The sequence below is a fragment of the Excalfactoria chinensis genome, chromosome 5 (assembly GCF_039878825.1).
Source record: "Excalfactoria chinensis isolate bCotChi1 chromosome 5, bCotChi1.hap2, whole genome shotgun sequence".
Classification (NCBI taxonomy): domain Eukaryota; kingdom Metazoa; phylum Chordata; class Aves; order Galliformes; family Phasianidae; genus Excalfactoria; species Excalfactoria chinensis.
This window is the reverse complement of record NC_092829.1, coordinates 13,160,747-13,180,895: the sequence shown is the minus strand read 5'-3', so window position 1 is coordinate 13,180,895 and position 20,149 is coordinate 13,160,747. Positions and strand designations below refer to the sequence as shown.

At 40.0% G+C, this 20,149-nt stretch overlaps 1 protein-coding gene across 2 annotated transcripts in view; it reads left to right on the top strand.

Annotated features, from left to right (window-relative positions):
* TUNAR (transmembrane neural differentiation associated intracellular calcium regulator) overlaps positions 1–20,149 on the top strand; it is a 144,195-nt gene that overhangs the window by 12,685 nt on the left and 111,361 nt on the right. For both annotated transcript variants that reach the window (XM_072338710.1, XM_072338705.1), the window contains exon 2: positions 10,798–10,887. The gene's annotated coding sequence lies outside the window, so the exon portion shown is untranslated. The remainder of the gene's footprint in view (positions 1–10,797; positions 10,888–20,149) is intronic.

Sequence of the window (20,149 nt, the reverse complement as noted above, 5' to 3'; positions counted from 1 at the left end):
ATTATCTAGCACCTTCTTCTATTGCACCTTGATACCATATGCTTCCCTCTCATCTCAGGGCTTTTATTTAGTAAAACCTGTGTTGGGTTTGATGTTAACTGTTATACTCATCTTTCCTTGAAAGGGTTGTTTAGTGGAGCTGTGCATGGAACTTCACTCTTAATAGAGATCCATACCTATTCTTGAGAGGTGGGGGGGACCCCATCATAGAGTTAAAATGGGCAAGAGCCATCTTGCTCAAGTGTGATATTGCTCTTCCTTTTAAACTGGGATTTATTTTCTTCTTCTAATAATTCATTTTTTTACCAAAGTTTTCTCAATCTTCTCAAAAACCTTGGATAGGATACCAAATAGACAGATGATTAAAACAATTATCTTCTCACCCAGGGAAACTGTTGAGGCCTTCTTGCTGTAGGTATTCTAGACAGTACTGTCCTTGAACAAATGAAATGATTTAAACCTTGTTACCTTTTATTTGTAGTCTGCCCTGTTTACTTAATCCCCATTTTGTTAGCATTATCTTTATAATGAATAAACAATGATGTTCTTGTTTTGTATGACATCTTTCTCTTAAGATTCTGTGGCACCTTTTGCAATTAAATTATCTGTTGATATCCCTGCCAGAATGATCACAATGACTGCGGTGGTGGGAAACATGTTATTTTCTGAATCCTCTCCTGTCAAAATCTCTGAAAGGTTCTCTGCAGCAGAGAATGAATAATAATAATAATAAATGAATAATAATAATAATAAATCTGAAATGTCTTAGAGTGGCACTGCCAACCCAGTGACTAGCATCACTACAAAAAGCTTTGCAGAGCTGTATTACCCCAAAGACAAAGAGTGAGGGAGTTCTGGGGAAGAAATACCTCTTCAGTTTTCTTACATCAGCTTTGAAGTCCATTTGAAGAACAGTTTGGAGGGGGGGAAGACAGCATGCTGATAATCTCACTGCTTTCTATGTACAGGAAATAGGGTGTATTGTTGCGGGAGCACTGTTCTCTAGCACTGATTTGATGCCCCCATAGATGCTTGTATCCAGTCCCCTCCCCTTGGACAGCTGGCATAATTTTAAGACTTCTTATCTTTGTAAAAAAAGTAGCTTGACAAACCATTGAATCAGTGCCTCTTCTCTGCCTTTGTATTTGTTTATTCTCTCCTCATTGCATCTCTAGCTAAAGCAGATTATTGCAAAATCCATTTAAAAAGCGGAGCAGTTTTATACTGGAAGATATCTAGAGGGCAGCAAATCCAGAGGGAAATCTCATCCTTCAGTGCAAACAAAACCTCCTCTTCTATTTTATTTCTGAAAAAATCAAGCACAGTTACATAAAACCTTTTATTTCCTCTACACAAAACAGCAATAGTAAGATATCTCTATAAGGTTGAGCTATGAACATACCTGGGAGCAAACTTGTAATTAGATTAATGATTACTGTGTTGGGCAGAGACTCTGAAGTTCAGGTGTGAGTTATGAAGAAACTGCTCAGCCATCTAAAATTGCATCTGGAAGCAAATGTTTTTTTAGTAATCTGCTGTGGAGTATTCCTGAGTTATCTGTTTGTAATCACAGTGATTGCGGGAGATATATTTAATAATAGTTTAATATTTAATTCAATGTTAAACGGTGCTTCTGGTTGCAGTTCTGTCATTCTTAGTGTTTTGTTCAAGTTGGATCTGGCTAAACAGTAGTTGGGATTCAATTGACTATTAGCAATGAAGTCAAGACTTCTGTCTTGTCTTGTCTTATTCTATGCTGTGTTCTTCAGCATGTTTTCAAACACTTTGAGAAGCATTTTTACAACTACACTTACTGAATTTCACCACCAACATTTAGTGCACATAGTAACAGAGCTGTTAAAAACTCTCTTTTGGTGTTTGTTTTTTTTCCTTGCTTTTCTTACATCTTGTGTTTGGTATTTAGTTTTTGTGCTTGGTCACAAATCACAGATTGGCTTGCACTGGAAGGGAACTTAAACACTATCCAGTTCCTGTCCCCCTACTATGGTCACATTTGCCACCCACTGGTGCCCAGGGCCCTATTCAACTTGGGATGGGGCTTTCACAGCTTCTCTGGGCAGCCTGTGCCACTCTCATACAGAAGATAACCAGAAGAAATTCTTTGCTATTCTCACCTCTACTAGTTTTAAACTGTTACTCTCTTGTCCTATCACTATACACTCCTCATCTCTCCTGTTGTTCCCTTTTAGATACTGGAAGGCAGCAATGAGGTCTCCATGGACCCTTTTCTTCTCCAGGCAGAATATACTATGTCAGGATGTCTTCATAGGAGAACAACCATGAAATTATTAGAATGCTTTAAAAACCAATGTTTTAAAATATTTGTGCAACTGATTTGGGTTCTTATCTTGTGCAGATTTTCACTTTAATTCTGGTTGGTGAATTGGCATTTGTGCATTCAGAGGTCCAAGCAGAGGGCAATGTTGTGTGGATGCTGGCAATAAGGAAAACCAGATGTGCTCCTCCAAACACACTTGTAAATGTTTGTGCCTAGGTAGGGAACTCCAGGTCTAAGGGACCCAGGGAAGCACTGTGGAGCTCTGAAGCCCTATTTGTATTCTAGGGTGCTGGAAGGCCTTGGGGAACTTTCCCTTGTCTTGGTTTCTGAAGCTACAAAATGGGGTTAGTGAACTGTATCTGATGTTTGCTTTTGCATTTCATCTTCCGATGAAAAATGTGATATGAGATCTGTGGGAAATCATTATTACCAAGGGGAAATGAATTTGCATTGAAATAGGACAAAATACATGCAGGAGAAAGGAGGATTGGGTCTGCATAATGAGATTTAGCTGGAGACTGGGCCTGAAATGGGAAGCGTTTATGGGGTACTCTGTAAGCATCTGTGGCAAGGGCTACACCAGAGCACAGTCAATTTCCTTCTAATTGCAATTCTTTTGATGTGCAAACTCCTCTTCCTGTTTCATCCAGCTCATGATTTTGCACAGCTAGCATTACAATACACTGAAAATTATTTTTGTTACTGAATGCGCAAAAAGCAGTAACTTCCTTAATGATTTCTATCTCTGAATGTCCAGATGTTTCTTCAGAAAGGGGACGTTCCCTTTCTTCCCATAGCTCTACTATGGTTTTTCCTGCTGTATCAGAAAGCTGCTCGCAGTGTGTCTGTTCAGTGGTTTTCCAGGGCAGCTGCAAGATGAGAGGTTGCTGGTTCAGAACAAAACACTGCAGGAACTGTCTGGTCTGCCACTACTTGATCATAGAACTACTTTCTAATTATTATCATTGTTATTTTTCTCCCCCGGGAAAGAGAAATCTGGAATTAAACAGCATTTCTGTGCCTCAGACATGTTACATGTGATGCAGGGACTGCCTCAGGTCCCTGCAGTCAGGAGGAAGCTTTCAAGGTGCTCCAGCCAGGGCAATAAGAGGCCTGTGTGCCTCCCACCCGCAGGTGCATCTGCAGCTGGGAAGGTTCATCTGTTCTGGACTCCCATGATGTTTGTTTGGAAACCTTGAGCTGCTTTAGGCTTCACAGATTAAATAGAAGTACTATTTGCAGATGCTTAAAATCTGAACCGAACTTGAAATTTATGTTCAGTAGTGACTGTAGTTGCTGTTAAATTGCTCCATTAACTATTAAGCAAAGTTTAAACTACCTTGTTTCACTTCCATGAAGTGCTTCTAAGCACTAGTAATGTTCCCTTTACCGAGTTCCCATAACTTTACAAGAAGCTGAAAGCTTTCTCCTGGAAGGAAGGAAAGATCTTAAAATTAAAGACCCTGTGAAAGCAATGAAAAGATGAGGTGGAGAGAGAGAAGAAAGGATTAACATTACCAAGAAGAATTAGGAGGAAATGGAGCAACTTGCTGCTTTGCATTTTCCTTTCCAAATACCCAGTGCAGTCAAAGAGCGCTACTAAGCAGATTACCTCAAGCACTCTTGGAAAAGAGAACAAGTGCAATCCCAAAAGGCAATTACTTTTTTGTTCTGATAAAATTTTTCAGTTTATAACATGGAGTTAATTACCTGTTTTTTCTCTCTCTCTCTTCTTTTTCTTCTTGTAATATTCCTTCAAATGGGTTTAGTTAGTTATCCTTCAGGGCAGTTGCTCCATCTATACAGCAATTGCCAGATGATTACCCCTTTAATGTTTTCACCGAGTACTTTGCTGGTTAACCTCCTTAACTGGAGAGCTGCTTATTGATATTTATGTCTTGTCAGCGCAGAGGTTCATTAAGCATTGGTAAATGACATGTTTTCATATCTGCTGACACTAGAAATGCAATATGATCAATTGCAAATTGACTTTAGTGCAGTAATAGAGTGCATTTTACACACATCAGTGGATCATTCATACAAGCAGAGCTAGAATTGTTATGGCTGTTTATGTCTGCCTAATATCCCAGTATAAATTCTCCTAACTCAAGGAATTCTCAGTGCAAACAAGGCGCATACACCAGGTCAGCTCTTGACCAGCCGTTTTTAAATGACAGGAGGTGGAAGGTGGCAAAAAGGCCGTAACTGCCTGACTTCTACCAGGATGGGTATTTGGGGTGGCTGCTTGGATGCTCTCCCTGACATGACATCTTTCTGGGTGGTCTCTTCACCTCCTTTTTTCTGCCTGGACTTTCTCCACCAGGATGGAAACACAGTCATGCCTACAACTCAGGCTGGGACTAGTGAGCTCCAACTCCTGTATCAAAGTAAAACTGACTGTGTCCCTAAAGTGTGCCTTGTGGGTGTGGATATGGGTAAGAGTTTTGTTGAAAGTCCTGACTGAGTAAAAGCCCCTGTCAAAAAAACACCACTGGATTCCAGTTTAACAGAACACTATAAAAGGTAGGTGTGAAAGCAGAAAGTAGCCCGGGAAGATCCAATGTTGGTTTCCTGCCAGGATATGTCTTCCATAGCAGTAGATGTATTTATTTGTTTTTAATTTTGTTCCACTAATTGTGGCACATCTGAGATTTCTCACCAGGAACTGACTGAAAGCAGAGAAGATTGACATGCACTGAGTTCATTTTCTGAGGGAAAGATTTAGAAGCTCGTGTTAGTCTTTTTTTTTTTTTGGAAGAAAGTTAGGGCTTTCCGTTGTTTTAACAGAGAAGATTAGGATATCAAAAGAGTATACAAAACTCTAAACTTCTTAATGTTCATCTAAAGCAATCTGGTTCTTAACTTCAGCTTTGCATCTGTTGGAGTACTTGGAATTTGCTCTGTGCTTTGTGCTGTTTGGAACTTTTTTTGCTTTGCTTAAGTAAATGAACTTAAACTTCAGATTGCTGCTTCTGTGCAGAGAATTTTGAGCTTCTGATCTAACCTGTTTGGATGGTGACCTTCCTGAAGAAATCTGAGAACTGGATATAATCACTCTTGCTGAATGTACAGAATGATGTTCTTATTTGCAGCTTATCTGCTGTGTGTGCCTGCCTGCTCTCTGCAGGTCAAACTGTGTGAAATAGCATTGTTTCAGCACTGTGAAGAACAGAATGGTAAATTAATATTATAGCTCCATAATGAAATTGCTCTCACGTAAGGTTCCAACGTCCATATTTTATAAAGATGCAATAGTACTGATTTATCATTGATATCCATAATGCTGAACCAATGGCGATGGACTTCCTAGGAATGGAGTGATGGGGTTCATGCTGAAGCACAGAGTCAGATAGCTGAAGGCAAATACCATCTCAAGTTTAAGATTATGAGGTTTTTGAGGTGGCAGAGGCAGTGATTTCAGTGTGAGTCATAAACACCCTGAATATTCCTGCACCTTGCTTGCCTCTCCATCATTTTTTAGCTTGGTGGAAGGACCAGTTCTGCCCTGCAGCAAGCTTCAATTCTCTGACAGCAGTCTGGACTGTTCAGCAGCTTGGTATGGGAGATGGCACAGGAAGAGCTGCAGCTAGGGCTGGCTGAGCAAAGGTTGTTGTGCTCTGGAGCACCTCTTCACTCATTGTCTCCCAACTGATGTATTTAACCCAGGATGCTGCAATTCATCAGGATTGTGACTCTCTCCAGTTAGCATTTACATAAACAGGTGTATGTTCAAGTTCAAACCAGGTAACAGTCAGCATTATCACCAGCAGACCTGTTCTCCAGCACTGCAGCACTGGCAGCATCACCAACTTCACTGAGGTTTGCTGTATACAGCCTTCATTTTTTTGAGGCTTTATAGCATTGTTATAAAACATCACGCTACAGAGCAATTGATCGCATGACTGCTTCTTCCTCAAAGAGGTCATTTGCTTGAAAGTGAGTTTAAATAGACCCCGACGATAGGAAACGTCCTGAATGCAAGGAATAAAAGACAGGAGGGAGGGAGGGGTGAGCAGCTTTTTCTTTTGGAGTTGGTGGGATGGCTCCAGCAGCTTTACTTCCAAGAAAAAGTTTAATTCAGAAAATCAGTTAGGGCCAGTTGATGCATCAGCCTTCAGCCATGTTGATATCTTTCTATCATTGTCGTTTGCTGGATATCTTTAAACCTGTGTTTGTCTGCAAACAGTGTGTCTAAACAAGATATACCTTTTAAAAAAGGAGAAAAAATACTTATCAGTCCCTAAATTGGAATTTTTCTTTGAAGAGATCAATAAGCGATATGACAAAGTTTAGGAAGGTGAAGAACAAAGGAGCTAAGATGGCTAAGCAAAGGATGTTTTGATTCTGCTAAATCCCTGGCAATTTAACCAAGTTCAGCTTGTGCACAGAAGTGTGAGCAACATATGGAAGGAGGGATGGAAACTTGGCGTTTGTGTTTCAGAGCGTGTATTTATTTTTATTATCCACTAGAAGGGGTGGTATGTAAAACACAGGATGTGCTGAGAAAGTAATAACCAAACTGAGAATACAGGGGGTTCTTGAAATATGTTTTTTATTTTATAAAAGCAGTTAAAATGCAGTTTTGTTTCAAGGAGACATCTGGAAAATGCCTGGATTGTATATAAATGGATAAATGTCAATTTATAGGTATCACTAATATGGAATGATGATGTCCACTGTCAACAAATTGCAAGAAAACAAGATTCCAAAGATTTTTAAACTGGTCTCTTAAAATCTGTTAGAGATCTGCCAAGGCCAGATGCTCGCAGAGATACCACAAATTCAATATCTGCTGTCTCTGGCCATCTGAATAGCAGGGCCCCTGCCAGCCTGTAACATAAGGATGTCCCTTTCCTCCGGCTGTCTCTGAGAAACCACCCATGTGATGCAGTGCAGAAACAACTGTGACCCAGCTAAGAGTAGGGGCCAGAGATGTGTCAGATGAGCTCCATCCCTGGCTTGGTGTGCATGTTCACAGGATGCTGCCAGTCCCCAGCCAGAGCCTGGGTGGGGGCAAGATTGCTGCTTCTGACATGTGCAGAATGGCTTTGGGCAGGAGGCTGCGGTCCTGTTCATTACAGCTCTTCTGTCTTTATGGACTGCAATTTGAATTTCAAATCTACACGTAGCTACTGGGATGAGGGGGGAAAAAAATGACCAGAAATATCAAAATGGCTGTTTTTTTCATTAAGTATAGAGCTATTGCCTGTCTAGACTGAAGAAAGATTTTAGTATTCACACTTTAAAAGTTTTAATTAAGTTGAAGATTTGCACTCATGCTGTCTAGCCATTCCCCGGTTATTTTTATGAAAACATTAACCTTGACATTTTGACAACTTTTTTTTTTTTCCTTTCATTTAATCTCTCACTTAAAGTTGTTTTCATTGTCTGTGTTTTAGCAACTCCCTTGGTCTCTTTACACAAGCGAAGCCCTTTGAAGAACAGCAGCTCAGTATGCCCCACGGCAGCTCCTGGCACCACCTTGAACTTTCAGTCTGAGCTGAGCTCCTGCCTCTGATACTGTGCCAACCTCTCATCAGGTTTTGCAGGCAGCAATGCAAAACTTGCCTTCAAACTTCCACAACACACTTGTGGGAACACACTGATGCCTTCCCAGCTTGCAAGGCCAAGAGGCTGGTAGAGGCTGTGGAGTCCTCACTGACTGTGGTGCCCAGGGCAAGCTACTCTTGTCCCTCCTGCTGCATACACACATGAACACTCTGCCTCTCCAGAAGATGCTCACAGTTACAGCACCAGGAGCCTTAAGCAATTTCATGTGCTGGGACAAAATTGTAGAGCATGAGGATGCTCTGGTCCTTCTGTGCGTAGGCTTGTAGTCTGAGTTCAGTGTCACCATAGAAGAGAAATGCCCCAAATCACTGAATAACTTAGTACAAGACTTATCTTCTCTCCTTCAGCTTTCTGAAGGTATGTAAGGCAGCAACATGTGCAAGTGATTTAAGTTATAATGATGCAGTCAGTGCTGCAAAAGTTGTGCTGGTACCTTTCCACAGCTCAAAACTCAATTCTTAAAAATCTGAGCCTTTGCATCTTACCAATCTATTTCTGCTCAAGTGGTTTTTTCTGCAGAGCAGCTCAGGTTATTGATTCACTGGAGCGCACAAGGTACTGAGGCCAGGCACTAGGGTGGCAATGGCAGCACTGTGGTAGATGAGCAGAGAGACAAACTGTAAAGGGGTTTCCAGGGAGATGGCGGAGCTCATGGACTCTGCTGTCTGGAGAAAGGAAAAACATCACTTCTTCATCCTTGTAGAACTTGCCTTAGGACTGCATTATGTCAAAGAATTGCTGTTCCCGTCTCAGATTGCAAGAAACTGGTCTTAGAATTTTTTTTCTGGAAAGTGGGAAAGTGAAGAGACTGTGTTTTGTGGGAAAACAGGGAAAAAGCTGTAATGTTCCTACAGACCAGACCCTATGGGCAGCTGCAAGTCCTGTCACTTCTTCCAACCACTGTCTAGTGCACAAATAGTTGGGTACAGAGAGTGAACCACTTGGTTCCAGTTCTGGGAGGTCAGAACAGGAGTGAAGGATCACTCCCTCTGACCAAAGATGACTTTCTGTCTCAGCGTGAACCAGGAACTAAGAACAGTGATGAAATTTTACAAGTTAAGGCTATCCAAAAATATAAAAGGTTCTGCCTCATTTAAGACTGAGGGGAAAAGAAGGTTGGGACTGAATTTTTAATGTTGTTTGGGAATCCAGGTCCCTCAGACAGGCAGTGTGCATCCTTGTGAGCATGAGGGAGCACTGGGGACAGTGCGTGACCTGGTGTCACTGGTGTGACAATGTGTTTATGGCTGGAACACAGCCCTAGTCCTGAGATGGGGAGAGGCAGTTGGGGACCCAAGGACCAAACAAACATCAGTTCTGAAAATCTTCTCTCCTGAATAGCAAATGTCTCTCTCTCATTTTATTTTCTGTTTGTATAAAGTGAGCAGCTGAGGATTAACCAAACAATAGCAAATATGAGGGTCTGGTATTGGAATTAGTACTTAAATCTGATGAAGCAAGTAGCATCTAGGGCTTGTTTGAGATGAGCATGACAAAGAAATTGATGATTAGGGAGATACCCTTGGGAATCTTCCAACAGAAGCTCTGCCATTGATTTCTTTTCAAACTGAGAAAGAAAAAACCAGGTCAAGAGATTGACAAGCAGTGTGTGCAGGGAAAAATAAGTTGCAGTCAGGCAATAATCCCAAATCAAAAGGAGTTCAGAAGAAACAGAAGTACCTAGGCTTGTTTATTTGTAACTGAATTCCTTTAGTATGGATGTTATTCTCTGAGGACACAACTATATTGATATTTCCAGTGGTAAGAGCTAGAAGGAAAACAACAAAAGAGAAGAACAGGTTACACTGAGGTATCAATAAATAATTTGCTTTGCCATGCAAAAGAAGCAAAAAGCTGCCCATAGGTATCTTGATAAATTCTGCAGCACCCTGAAGCATAACCCTTTGACAGAAAGATTTTATTTTTTTAATGATTTTTTTAAATATCTGTGAATATTGGTGGTAGGGAATTACTGTTGGAATAGGAATGTATAGGGAATCACATTGCCTATATTGGACTGCACAATTTAGCCAGCAAACTTTCAACATATTTGGTTTCCATTGATAAGAACATTGACCTTATTTTAAAGGACCTGGATTGGCATTTGAGGTTCTGGTATCCAATTCCTGTTCCTGCCACAAAATTCATATCTGATCTTGAATAGATGGCTTAATTTGTTGTGCCTCGTTTGTCTCTTTGTGAAAGAGACTGTGACTTTTGAGAACACTGTTTCCAAATTTCATTCTCCTAATAGTTAAAATCCATTTTCTATTTTTCAGAATGGATGTGTATAAGACAATTTTAATAGGAAACACCCTTGTTATGCAGAAAAATGTTTAAGCCTGCTGCTGGGTGTGGGACACCCTGACTGTATTACTCTACCCCAGGCCCCCGCCCCTCTGCCTCTTGCAGCTGCAAGAATACCATAGAATAGTTTGAGTTGGATGGGGCCTGTAAGATCATCTAGTTCCAACCCCACTGCTATAGGCAGGGACACCTCCCACTAGACCAGGTGTTTCACAGCCCCGTTCAGCCTGGCCTTGAGTGTTTCTGGGGAGGGGTCACCCGCAGCCTCTCTGGGCAACCTGTTTCAGTGTCTCACATCCTTCACAGTAAGGATTTAACTGACTGTTTTACAAAAAGATTACAAAAAACAATGGTAATAAACATGTACAGCCTTCCTTTGTGCAAAATTGTTTCTGTAGAAGGTGTTCTGTTGTGATTGCTGCTTATATTAATGCTATGTGTTATTCCCTGGAGGTATTATAAGGACTGGGATTTCATGTAAGATATTCCCTTCTTGCTGTGCACGGACTTAACTATTGCAAATAAAATATATTTACAACTATTGTTCTTGAATAGATCTGCTTCAGAGTTTGTTTTTAAGTTGCATCCCTCCTGATTATTGCATTTCTTTCTCTTTCTAGTGCCAAGGTCACAGCCAAAAGTTGTCTCCAATGAAGATTTGACTGTGCAACTGAGCAAGGTGCTCACGAAGAGAGGTCTAAATGAAACAGGTCAGTGATATTTACATAATTTTGTTCCTTCTGCCTTAGGGGGCAGTTTTTTGGTGAGATAGTACAGAGCTCAGTTTCTTAAGAGTTATTTCTAGAAAATCTTTTCTAAGGTTTCCCTGAAGTTGGTAAGAGCAAAACTGGATCCAAGCATTCTTTAGGCTTGAACAAAACGTTACATGGAATATCTTGTCTGGTTTTCTGATAACTTTAGAGGTACCTAAGACTTTTTCTTTTTTATAGCCCAGTTGCAAGCTGGCTGCTGAATGTTTTCTCTAGGTTTTAATATGTCTCTGTGTACCTCATCTCTGCTAGAGCAGCTAAATCTGGTCTGGTCTGCATGTACAGATTGACAGGATGGCTTGAGGATGTTGCAGTGCTGTGCGTTAATAGATTGCAAATGCCTGTGAATATCTCAGTGTTTTAAGGAAGCTTTCTGGGTTGGCATTTTGCTGCCAATAGAGGAAGACTCAAACATAGTAAAAAAGATGTGTGGTTTCTGCTTCAGATTCACTATTGCCTTCTTTAACCTATGTAACCAAAATGTGGCATTGAAAACATACATGGTAGGATGATATGAATTCCATATTACTCATATTCCTGTTGGTCTTTTTACTTTATTATTCTTTCCTACTATTGAAAACAAATATTTTGCACGTTTCTTCATGTCTTGTATTAGAATTAGGTCTGAAGGATTCCCATAGGGTTAGGACTGGGCCTAGATGTGTGCGAGGACAAACTGCATTTTAGACCCGTCAGAGTTAGTGGAATTGAGCTTGGATATATGTGTGTGCATACATATAGTTTAACCTTGCTTTAAAGTCCCTGGCATAAAAAACGTTGGTTTCCAGGTGAGTGGAAACTTGAATTTAATCAGCTTGTTGGTTAATGCCTTGCAAATGGAATTCCATTCCCTTTTTCAGGAGTGCATTATTACTGTTACTCTCATTCATAACCAGATTACTTTTAAGTGTTTAGAGAAAGGTGCATGTTTATGCTAAAGATCAATAAACAACAAACAAACCCCAAACATGAGATAGTACTCTGCCTTCAGGAGTCTGCTGGGTTCCCAGGCGTCTGTACTCCCAGGTGTCTAATGCCATCTTACAGCACTTCAGGATCCCACCCTCTGATCAAAACAAGCATAAAACAGAACTTTGCCCTCAAATACAATAGCTATTCCCCTGTAGCAGTACCTCATAGGAATTACACTGCTAGGGTCTCTTCTCACCCCATCAGCAATTTCTTCTTCCTCTAAAAAATGAAGTTCAGAAGTGGTGATCCTAAATAGCAGTTGCAAATACAAATGGTTTGGCTTTGTGTGTCTGTGTGTGTGTGTGTGTGTGTGTGTTCCTCTTTTCCAGAAACTTCTCCTCACAAAGTCAAAATTGAGGCCAAATTCTCTCTGTGAAAAGCATCTATCCAAAGTCTTGGGCCACTGCTTGTCTCGCTTCCAGGCCAAGCCATTTTTTGCTATTGAATTATTTACTTAGGATGAGAGTCATCTATAATTATCACAGAAGGATTAGAATCCAACAGGACTTTGAATACATATTTAAAATGTTTACTAGTGTGTGAGCATATTCATTTAATGCCTTGAGAGACTTAGTTTTTCATTACAACTTCACATGTGGTTTACCCTCATTGGTTTTAACTTTCCAGACTGTAAGATGCTTGTTTTGGCTTTTTGTTCTGTCTGTTCTTTTGTTTTGTGCTTCAGGACTTGGCAATGAGATGTACAGTTCCCTTATGTGCACACATTGTGTGTGTAGTGTTTCAGGTTCTAATTTACACAAGAGACCATGGGCTTTCCACATTTGATTTGACGTATGCAGTGGCACTGTGTGATGTTTGTTGTTTGTTTTTTCCCTGTTTCTTTTCTCATTTGTTTGGAATATATCTTATTATGCTTGAAAAGCATTTAATAGCACTGTGCTGTATGTCATACTCATTAAATCCCTCTCATAATTGTCCTACCTCTGTTGCAGTCAAAGCTAAACTGCACTAACATTTCCTCACCTCATAGCTATTAGATTTTGAAAAGCTTATGTTAAATGATTTTTTTTTTTTTTTCATTTATTTTCAGGATTTTCTGAGTCTTTTTTTGTGTGTGTGTGTGGATTACTTCTCAGAATGAAAGACAATGAAATATTTATTAAGCTTGCTGGAAAAACTCTCGAGGCAGGATTTATTAATAGTGAAAATTCATTATTGATGCTCTTATCAATTGATGGGCAGTTTCATGCCTGATTATTTTCATTTTTCATTTTGAAGATGGCTTAGCTGGTGGCTACTCACTGTGAAAAATCCTTCCCAGTCTCCTGAGCTGACAGGTGACTTCATCCTTTGTGTTTAAAAGCTGAACCTCATGACTTGTGCCTATCAACTCAGTTCCACTTATATCAGCTAAGGCAAACAGTTTTGTGTTCCTGTTGTCCTCTTTTCACACGTTTCTCCCAAGGCTACTTCAGACTGTCTAAAACTGACTTGTCTTTTGATGGCTGCTCTCTTTGTACCAAAGCTTCACAGATGTATTTCCATCACCTCTGCCCTGGCATTGACTTCTATCTCTCCCAGTGCAGCAGTCTGTGGTCCAGCACTTCCATGAGTCCATGATAAGACTGCAGATGGGGATACTTAGGGTGGAAGTAGATGTTTTCTTTTATTTCTCTAGTGATGGTCAGAGTTCCTTGTACATACATTGCTCGAAATTCTAAGTGTTCCTACATTGTGCATACGATCACAGGAAAGCTTCTGAATCATTTCCAAGGGTTTTCTAAACTTCTAATCTTAACTTCACATTCTTAACACACTTGTAAAGCACATGTGGCTGAAGTGAGGGTTTTAGTGATGAAGTGATGCGAAACTAGTCCTTTGTGATGGTTAGGAGCACAAAGTGCTGCTTTTAAATTCTATTTCTCTGGGCTGTGTGGCTGAGAGCATCATACCATGGTGCCACTGGGATTAAGACATTCATATGGAACGTTCTAGTTTCTGATAAATAGCAGTCCTTAGACATACTGGTGTTCTATTCTTTGCCACCACTGACTATCCTACATCTTGATTGTGTTATGTTATTTATAAATACCGTAAGTAAATTTCGTATAAATCTCAATACTCTGAACTTAAAGTGTTTTAAATTAGCATTCCAAAAACGCCTCCCTCCCAGCACTCCTTCCAGAATACAATTTGAGCAGGCTGCTTCTTTATACTCTGCAGCAGGAGAGGGTAGTTCAAGCACAGACTTGAAATCTACCTGTATCTTCTGGAAAAGGGAAACAGCGTGGCATTTATACTATTACAGTGTCCCTGCTCTCTCTTTTTTACTTCTTCCTGTCACTCCCTGTAATACTCAACACTTCTTCATCTCAGCAGGAGGCACAGGGCCCCTTTAGAAAACATAGAAATCATATCCTTTTGGGCTCTGAGATGCACTCTAAAGAAATTCCCCCTTAGCCCAGACTTCACGATCCTGGGTGAGCTGGTATTATGTACCTGACAACTACAGACATTAAAACACAACCCACTGAGCAAAGATTGGAGTTTTGGTGTAGACAGTCATTGTGCCTCACTGTCCAGCTTGTTGTGGAAAATTACTTGTTAAAACAAGTTGTTCTCATATGCACCTAAATGGATAATGGATTTTAAGCAAAACTACAGTTAACCTGTTTGAGAAAACATTTGTTATAGTAGTGAAACTTGTATTCTAGATCCTTAATTTATACTAATGTTTACTACCTGGCTAACTTTAAATCATTGCACCTCTGAAAACCTGATTCAACTCTGGAGGTCACTGCCCTCCTGCTATGCTTTGGGCAGGGAATGAGCCATTCCTTAGTAATTTCTTCTGAAATTGCAAAGGACCAAAGTCTTTTATTTTACGTTAATTTCTAGATCTGCTTTGACCTGTTTTCTCATTTTATATTTAATAAGAAGCTTTTAGAAGATAGAGCTTTTCAGCTGTAGTAACCATCCTGGTATAACGTTTTAGCCCTCCCGTGAAATGCTACTGCTCCTCACGTACTAGCAGTGCTCTCCAATTGCTGCAGCAAGTCTCTCATTCCCTGTGCAAAAGAATAGCTCTGAAAATATTTTCATGCCAAAATGTGCACAAAATTATGAAGAGTTAAATTCATAATAAGACATTCCTGCAGCACTTCTGGGCATAGCTCGTTGGCAAGTTTAATTGGCACTCTGAGCCCAGAGAGCTCCTTCCACCCACATCCATGCTTCAGCCAGAGTGTTTGAGGAGCCGGCACTGCTTAGCGGCTATCTCTGCTTGTTGAAGTGACATGAGGCAAGCTATTATCATATAAATGAGATAAGGTCTCTGATAACTGCGGGCTGAAAGTAAAACTGAACCAGACTGCTTGTGGCTGGAAATTTTAAGTGTTCCTCTCTGTCTTCAATTTTTTTTTTTTCTTTAAAGTCTGTATACTTTTTCATTCTATCTAGTAGCCTACTCTATAAATGATATAAAGAGCCCTTATGCTCTCCATTAGAACACCAGCTGTGAATCTGTTTTTGGAGCTAGAACTTTCCTGGTGCCTTTTGTTTTTCCCCTGTTGGTTATTATGAAATTGGGATGCAAAAGAAGTAAAACTGAGAAGTAATAAATCTGCTTTGAAGAAAATATGGATGTCAATCAATGATACAATGCAGCATAATTTCTTCATTCAATCTTGAGAGAGTTTAGGAGGTTCTTCTGGGGCTGAACTGCTCCTTTGGGGATTAAGAGCTAACCTGTATTCTTCTGGTGAACGATCATGTACTTATCTGGTTCTCTTTGTGACCTTGCAGGCTATGTAGATTCAGTTTACATACATGTTTGACTGATCTTTTATTTCCTTAGCCCAGCATTTCCCATAGAATTAAACAATTAAGTGGTTGGGATGGTGTCTTGGGCTCCCAGGCTCTGCAGCAATGGGAGTGAGAAGAAAGTGTTGATGTTAGGTACTGCCTTATGTATCTCACCTTTGTTCAACTGTGTATGTTTAGTTTCTAGTGATGTCTGCAGCTGTTGTTAATATTAGTTGCTTATTTAAGGAAAAAAAAAAAATTGATAGTAATTACTAAGTTATGGAATGTTATTCTGAACAGAATAACATATAGAAGAATATCCTAGAAACTCCTGTTCCTGCCTCACTCAAACCTGTAATAAATACAAGGAGCAATGTGTAAGTGATATATCAAAGGGCCACGGTGTGTTGCACCTATTGGCTCTCCAGTACTAAGTATAATTATGCTGAATGTAGGAACATGTCAACAAGGGGCAGAAGATCTCTCCAGTCTGAGGGTTCTTGTGGGGGCCACTGCTGTTTTATCAGGCAAATGTCTTTGTCTTTAACTTAGCTACTGAAAGTTTTTCCTCTCATTAATTCATGTGAAGTTTTTCCATATAGTGTCTCCTTGGATGGTTTGAAGACTACTGCCCATTAGTATATTAAAGCTAGAAATGAGTTTATAATCCTTGGATTAAACAAAATGGATAACATAAAACCATAGTGAGAATAGTTATTTTTATGCTACATAAATAACAATTCAATGCACAGAGTTGCCTATAATATAGAAATAACTAAATTAAAGCTCAACTTGAACATCACTGAATTCTTGGGCTGTAATAAAAACTCTCACAAAATATTGCCTCCTTTAAGCAGTATCTTTCTTCATTTACAGTGCTACAGTCCAGTATTTTTGCTTATGCTTGCTATCATTTCACAATGTCCTTGACTTCAATTTGATGCCCTCAACAAGGGAGTTGCTGAGGGGCTGTTTTTTTTTTTTTTTTGTGGCTTGGCAGAAATATCAATCCCAAGGAGAAATGAAAAAGCTACACTTTGATCATCTGTGTTCCCCTACAGTATTATGAACTTTAATATAAATCTTCAAACTTGAAGAAGAAATTTTTGGAAGATGGGTCAGATACTTCAAAGAAAACTGGCTCCATCTAAAGAATAAGGTATTTATTCCTCTGGAACACAGTGTATCCTTTTGGATGCACAGGTAGCCAAGCATGTGCGTCATCCTATGGACGTGTTGCTGTTCAGACGATACTGAAGCACAGAGTGAGAGACAACATCTGATGGCATAGGAAGAAGCATCAAACAATAAAGGCAGAGTGAGAGAATAATGAATGCTAAGATTAATATTTCAGCAACTCATTTATAACTATCTAATTGCAGTTTGAGGCGTTAAATTTGCCTGGGTGACCAGTGTGGGAAATAAGTTTATTTTAAACATTTTGCAATCTTGGAGAAATCAATTTTTGGCCAACCTCACGCACTGCTGTGTACATATGAACTGGACAGAAAAAGTCAACAACAAAAGTTGTTGGAGAAGTAGAAAATCTTGGACCTGAAAAATGAAATGTGAAGGGCATTCAAGGAGGTGGAATCTGTAGTTTCCTTTGTCTTGACTGTTCTTTCTTTGCAAATAGGAACACATGGGAGATTTCTTCATAAGATTTCTGAAGGTCGTTCAGACCATACTTTTTGCACTGACTAAAGTTAATCTACAAGGCAAAAATTAAATCATCAACCTGCAGGAAGCCAAAAGCAGTGAAGGTCAGTGGCTCAGTGGTTCCAGTCTGTTATTGATAAACACTGAAGTGTACATCACAACTTCTGAAATGGAGGAAGAGTGCTAATGCCCGCTGCATGGAGTTGCCTGAGTGGGATCTCAGCTGGAAGAGAATAGGCTTATGAAGGCATAGTTATGTAATCATTTAGGTTGGACAAGGTGAACTATCCACTCCAGCCATAAACTACAGTTTGCCTTGGGTCCAGTACAAATGACTCTCCCATCTTTCTTGTGAGAGGACATAGGAGGGGACAGTCATTGAAATGCAGTCCAACCTTACTTCTTTTAAAGATTTTATTTATGTTTCAGAGAGGGCTGGAACACAGAACTGATATATTTGTTAAACAGGGGAAACAACTTCTCAGTGTTGCTACAAACTGGTTCTTAATGATGAACCAAATCTTATTAGTTACCATGTTTTTACATTTCCAGCCTCCAGATTGTTGTGTGTGTGAACAGAACACTATGGTTTTTGTGATGTCACAATAGAAGACCTTGGACTTTAGTGATTCCTTCTCTTCTTCCCTTCCCCCCTCCCACCCTTCTGGATGATAGAATGAAGCCTTTCTGATTGCAGGTAAATAAAACAGCATCCCCAAAGGCACAGACAAAAGCAGGCTAACAGATACCTAAAACCAAAGTATATACCTTACGCAGGGATTTATATGCTCTGGAAGAAAATTTTGCCTTGCAAAAGTTTAACATTAAGCTACGTGTAGCGTGTACACTAGAGGCTTAAGTTTGATTGCTAGGCATCAGAGCTGGAAAGGAATAGAGAAAAAAAATCCATATTGTATTATTGAAGACCATGAATGTGTCTGATGTTAAGGAATCTTCAGTGTAGCAGAGAATGTGTGCTGTAAGCCTTGAGATAACTGTATTTTAATGCCTTCCCAGTGTAAACAATACAGTGAATTCTGTCAGAGACTTGGCGTTGAGCTCACTTGAATGTTTTCCTTCCACCTTCGTTGTTGGCATCTCTGCAGAATGAAAGGGGGCGTAGAGAGGAAAGAATAAAAATGTTTGCTGTGAATGGTCGCATTGATAACTCTCTATAAGCGCTGAGTTCAGCTAGGAGAGGTTAAGAAACCTCTTCCTGTAGAAATACCTCTGTAGCAGGCAGCAGATGCTTTCCTAGTGTTGCTGTGCTGGTGCCTGGAGGCCATCTTCAGCTCCAAGCTGCATAGGAGGACCCTGGTGGCAGCAGGCAGAGCTCTGATGCATTCCCCCATGACATCTGCCGCCTTCATGTTGCAAGATTTTACCCTGCTGGAAAATGATGCAGGTGGACGAAAACAGATCCTTCACAGATTGGCATCAAGTAAGAGTATTTGTCAGCCAGGCTATGTATTCATGGTAAGTTTGCTTGAGGAAAGCCCAAAATATTCATAGTCTTAGTAGCAGTGTGCCATAATGAGGTGTTTTCAGGTTTTCCATTCAGCACACATGTTGCTCTGTTGGCCAGATGTCCCTTTGAAACCGTCTCATCTGAGTTATACCTCCTTACTGTCAGCACTCACTTTTTCTGAACATCTTAAATACAGCCCTGGAGTCATATTCAACCTTTAATTCCTGAACAGAGTGTAGTTATTATTCACCTTACAGTTAATTCTCTGACAGAGTTTCTGCAGGGTGTGAATTTTTTTTCTTGAGTCTTCCTTATGGAGTTCTTCAAAGCTTATGTCTAATCTTTATTTCTTTCTGCACTGGGGAACTTTGTCTCACAAACTTGTTAAAGTCTGTTTGTGGAAGAAATCATTAGTAGTCATAGATACTGAGCTACTAAGTCTTTGTAGCCTAATTAAAAGCAAGCTCCAACTGGAGCCTGTTTGGGTCAAACAACCTGTGTGATCTCACAGCAAAAACAACTTCTTTGTTAGGAAATAATGGGATCTGTCATGCTGAGCAGGACTTGTTTCACTGCCCCAGTAGGTGAGGTTGTCCCATGTTTGATCAGCCGACATAAAGTCAGCATGGAGGTTGCTGTCGGGATGAGTTGGTATGTGGTTGATTGTTTCATCTCCCCTTCAAACCCATGTGCAGAATATTGCTAAGGCATTCATCCGAGGGACCAGGTCAGCAGGATAAGCCTGTCTCATGCTAAAGCTGTCTTATCATTTCTTTTCTCCATGTGCTTAAATGCCTTTTGTTAGAATAAAGCACGTAACTCCATTAGTATTTAGATTGTGCCAGTACCTAATTCTGAAGGTCTGACACTTCAAAGGTATTTAAGAGTTCTGAAATATTCATAAAGCTTCCTTTCTTGCCTTTAGCCATCTTTTTACCTAACTTGTACTCCTTGGTGTAATGATGCAAATACTTGAGACAGTGTATGAGTCTGGAATAGAGCAGCCTGTGGCTTTTTACTGTTCCTCTGATGTGTTGCCACTTGCAGAAACTGCATCCTTAATTAAGACAACAGAGGAATTGCTGAGTGTGACAGGTCGAGTATAGTCTTGGTATTTGCAAAGAGTTGTATGTTGCCTCTTGAATTTAGCCAAGAATCCCTTTTGGTGGCCCTTACACAATCTCTACTCACAGTTGAAGACTCGAGGTTTAAAACACAAAACAAACAGCCAAATAAATAAATAAATAAAAATTCTAACCAACAAAATTAAATCAAATTCACAACCCAAAGAGGTTGTGAGCATTTCTGAAAGTGCCTGAGCATACCATCTTAAGTGTT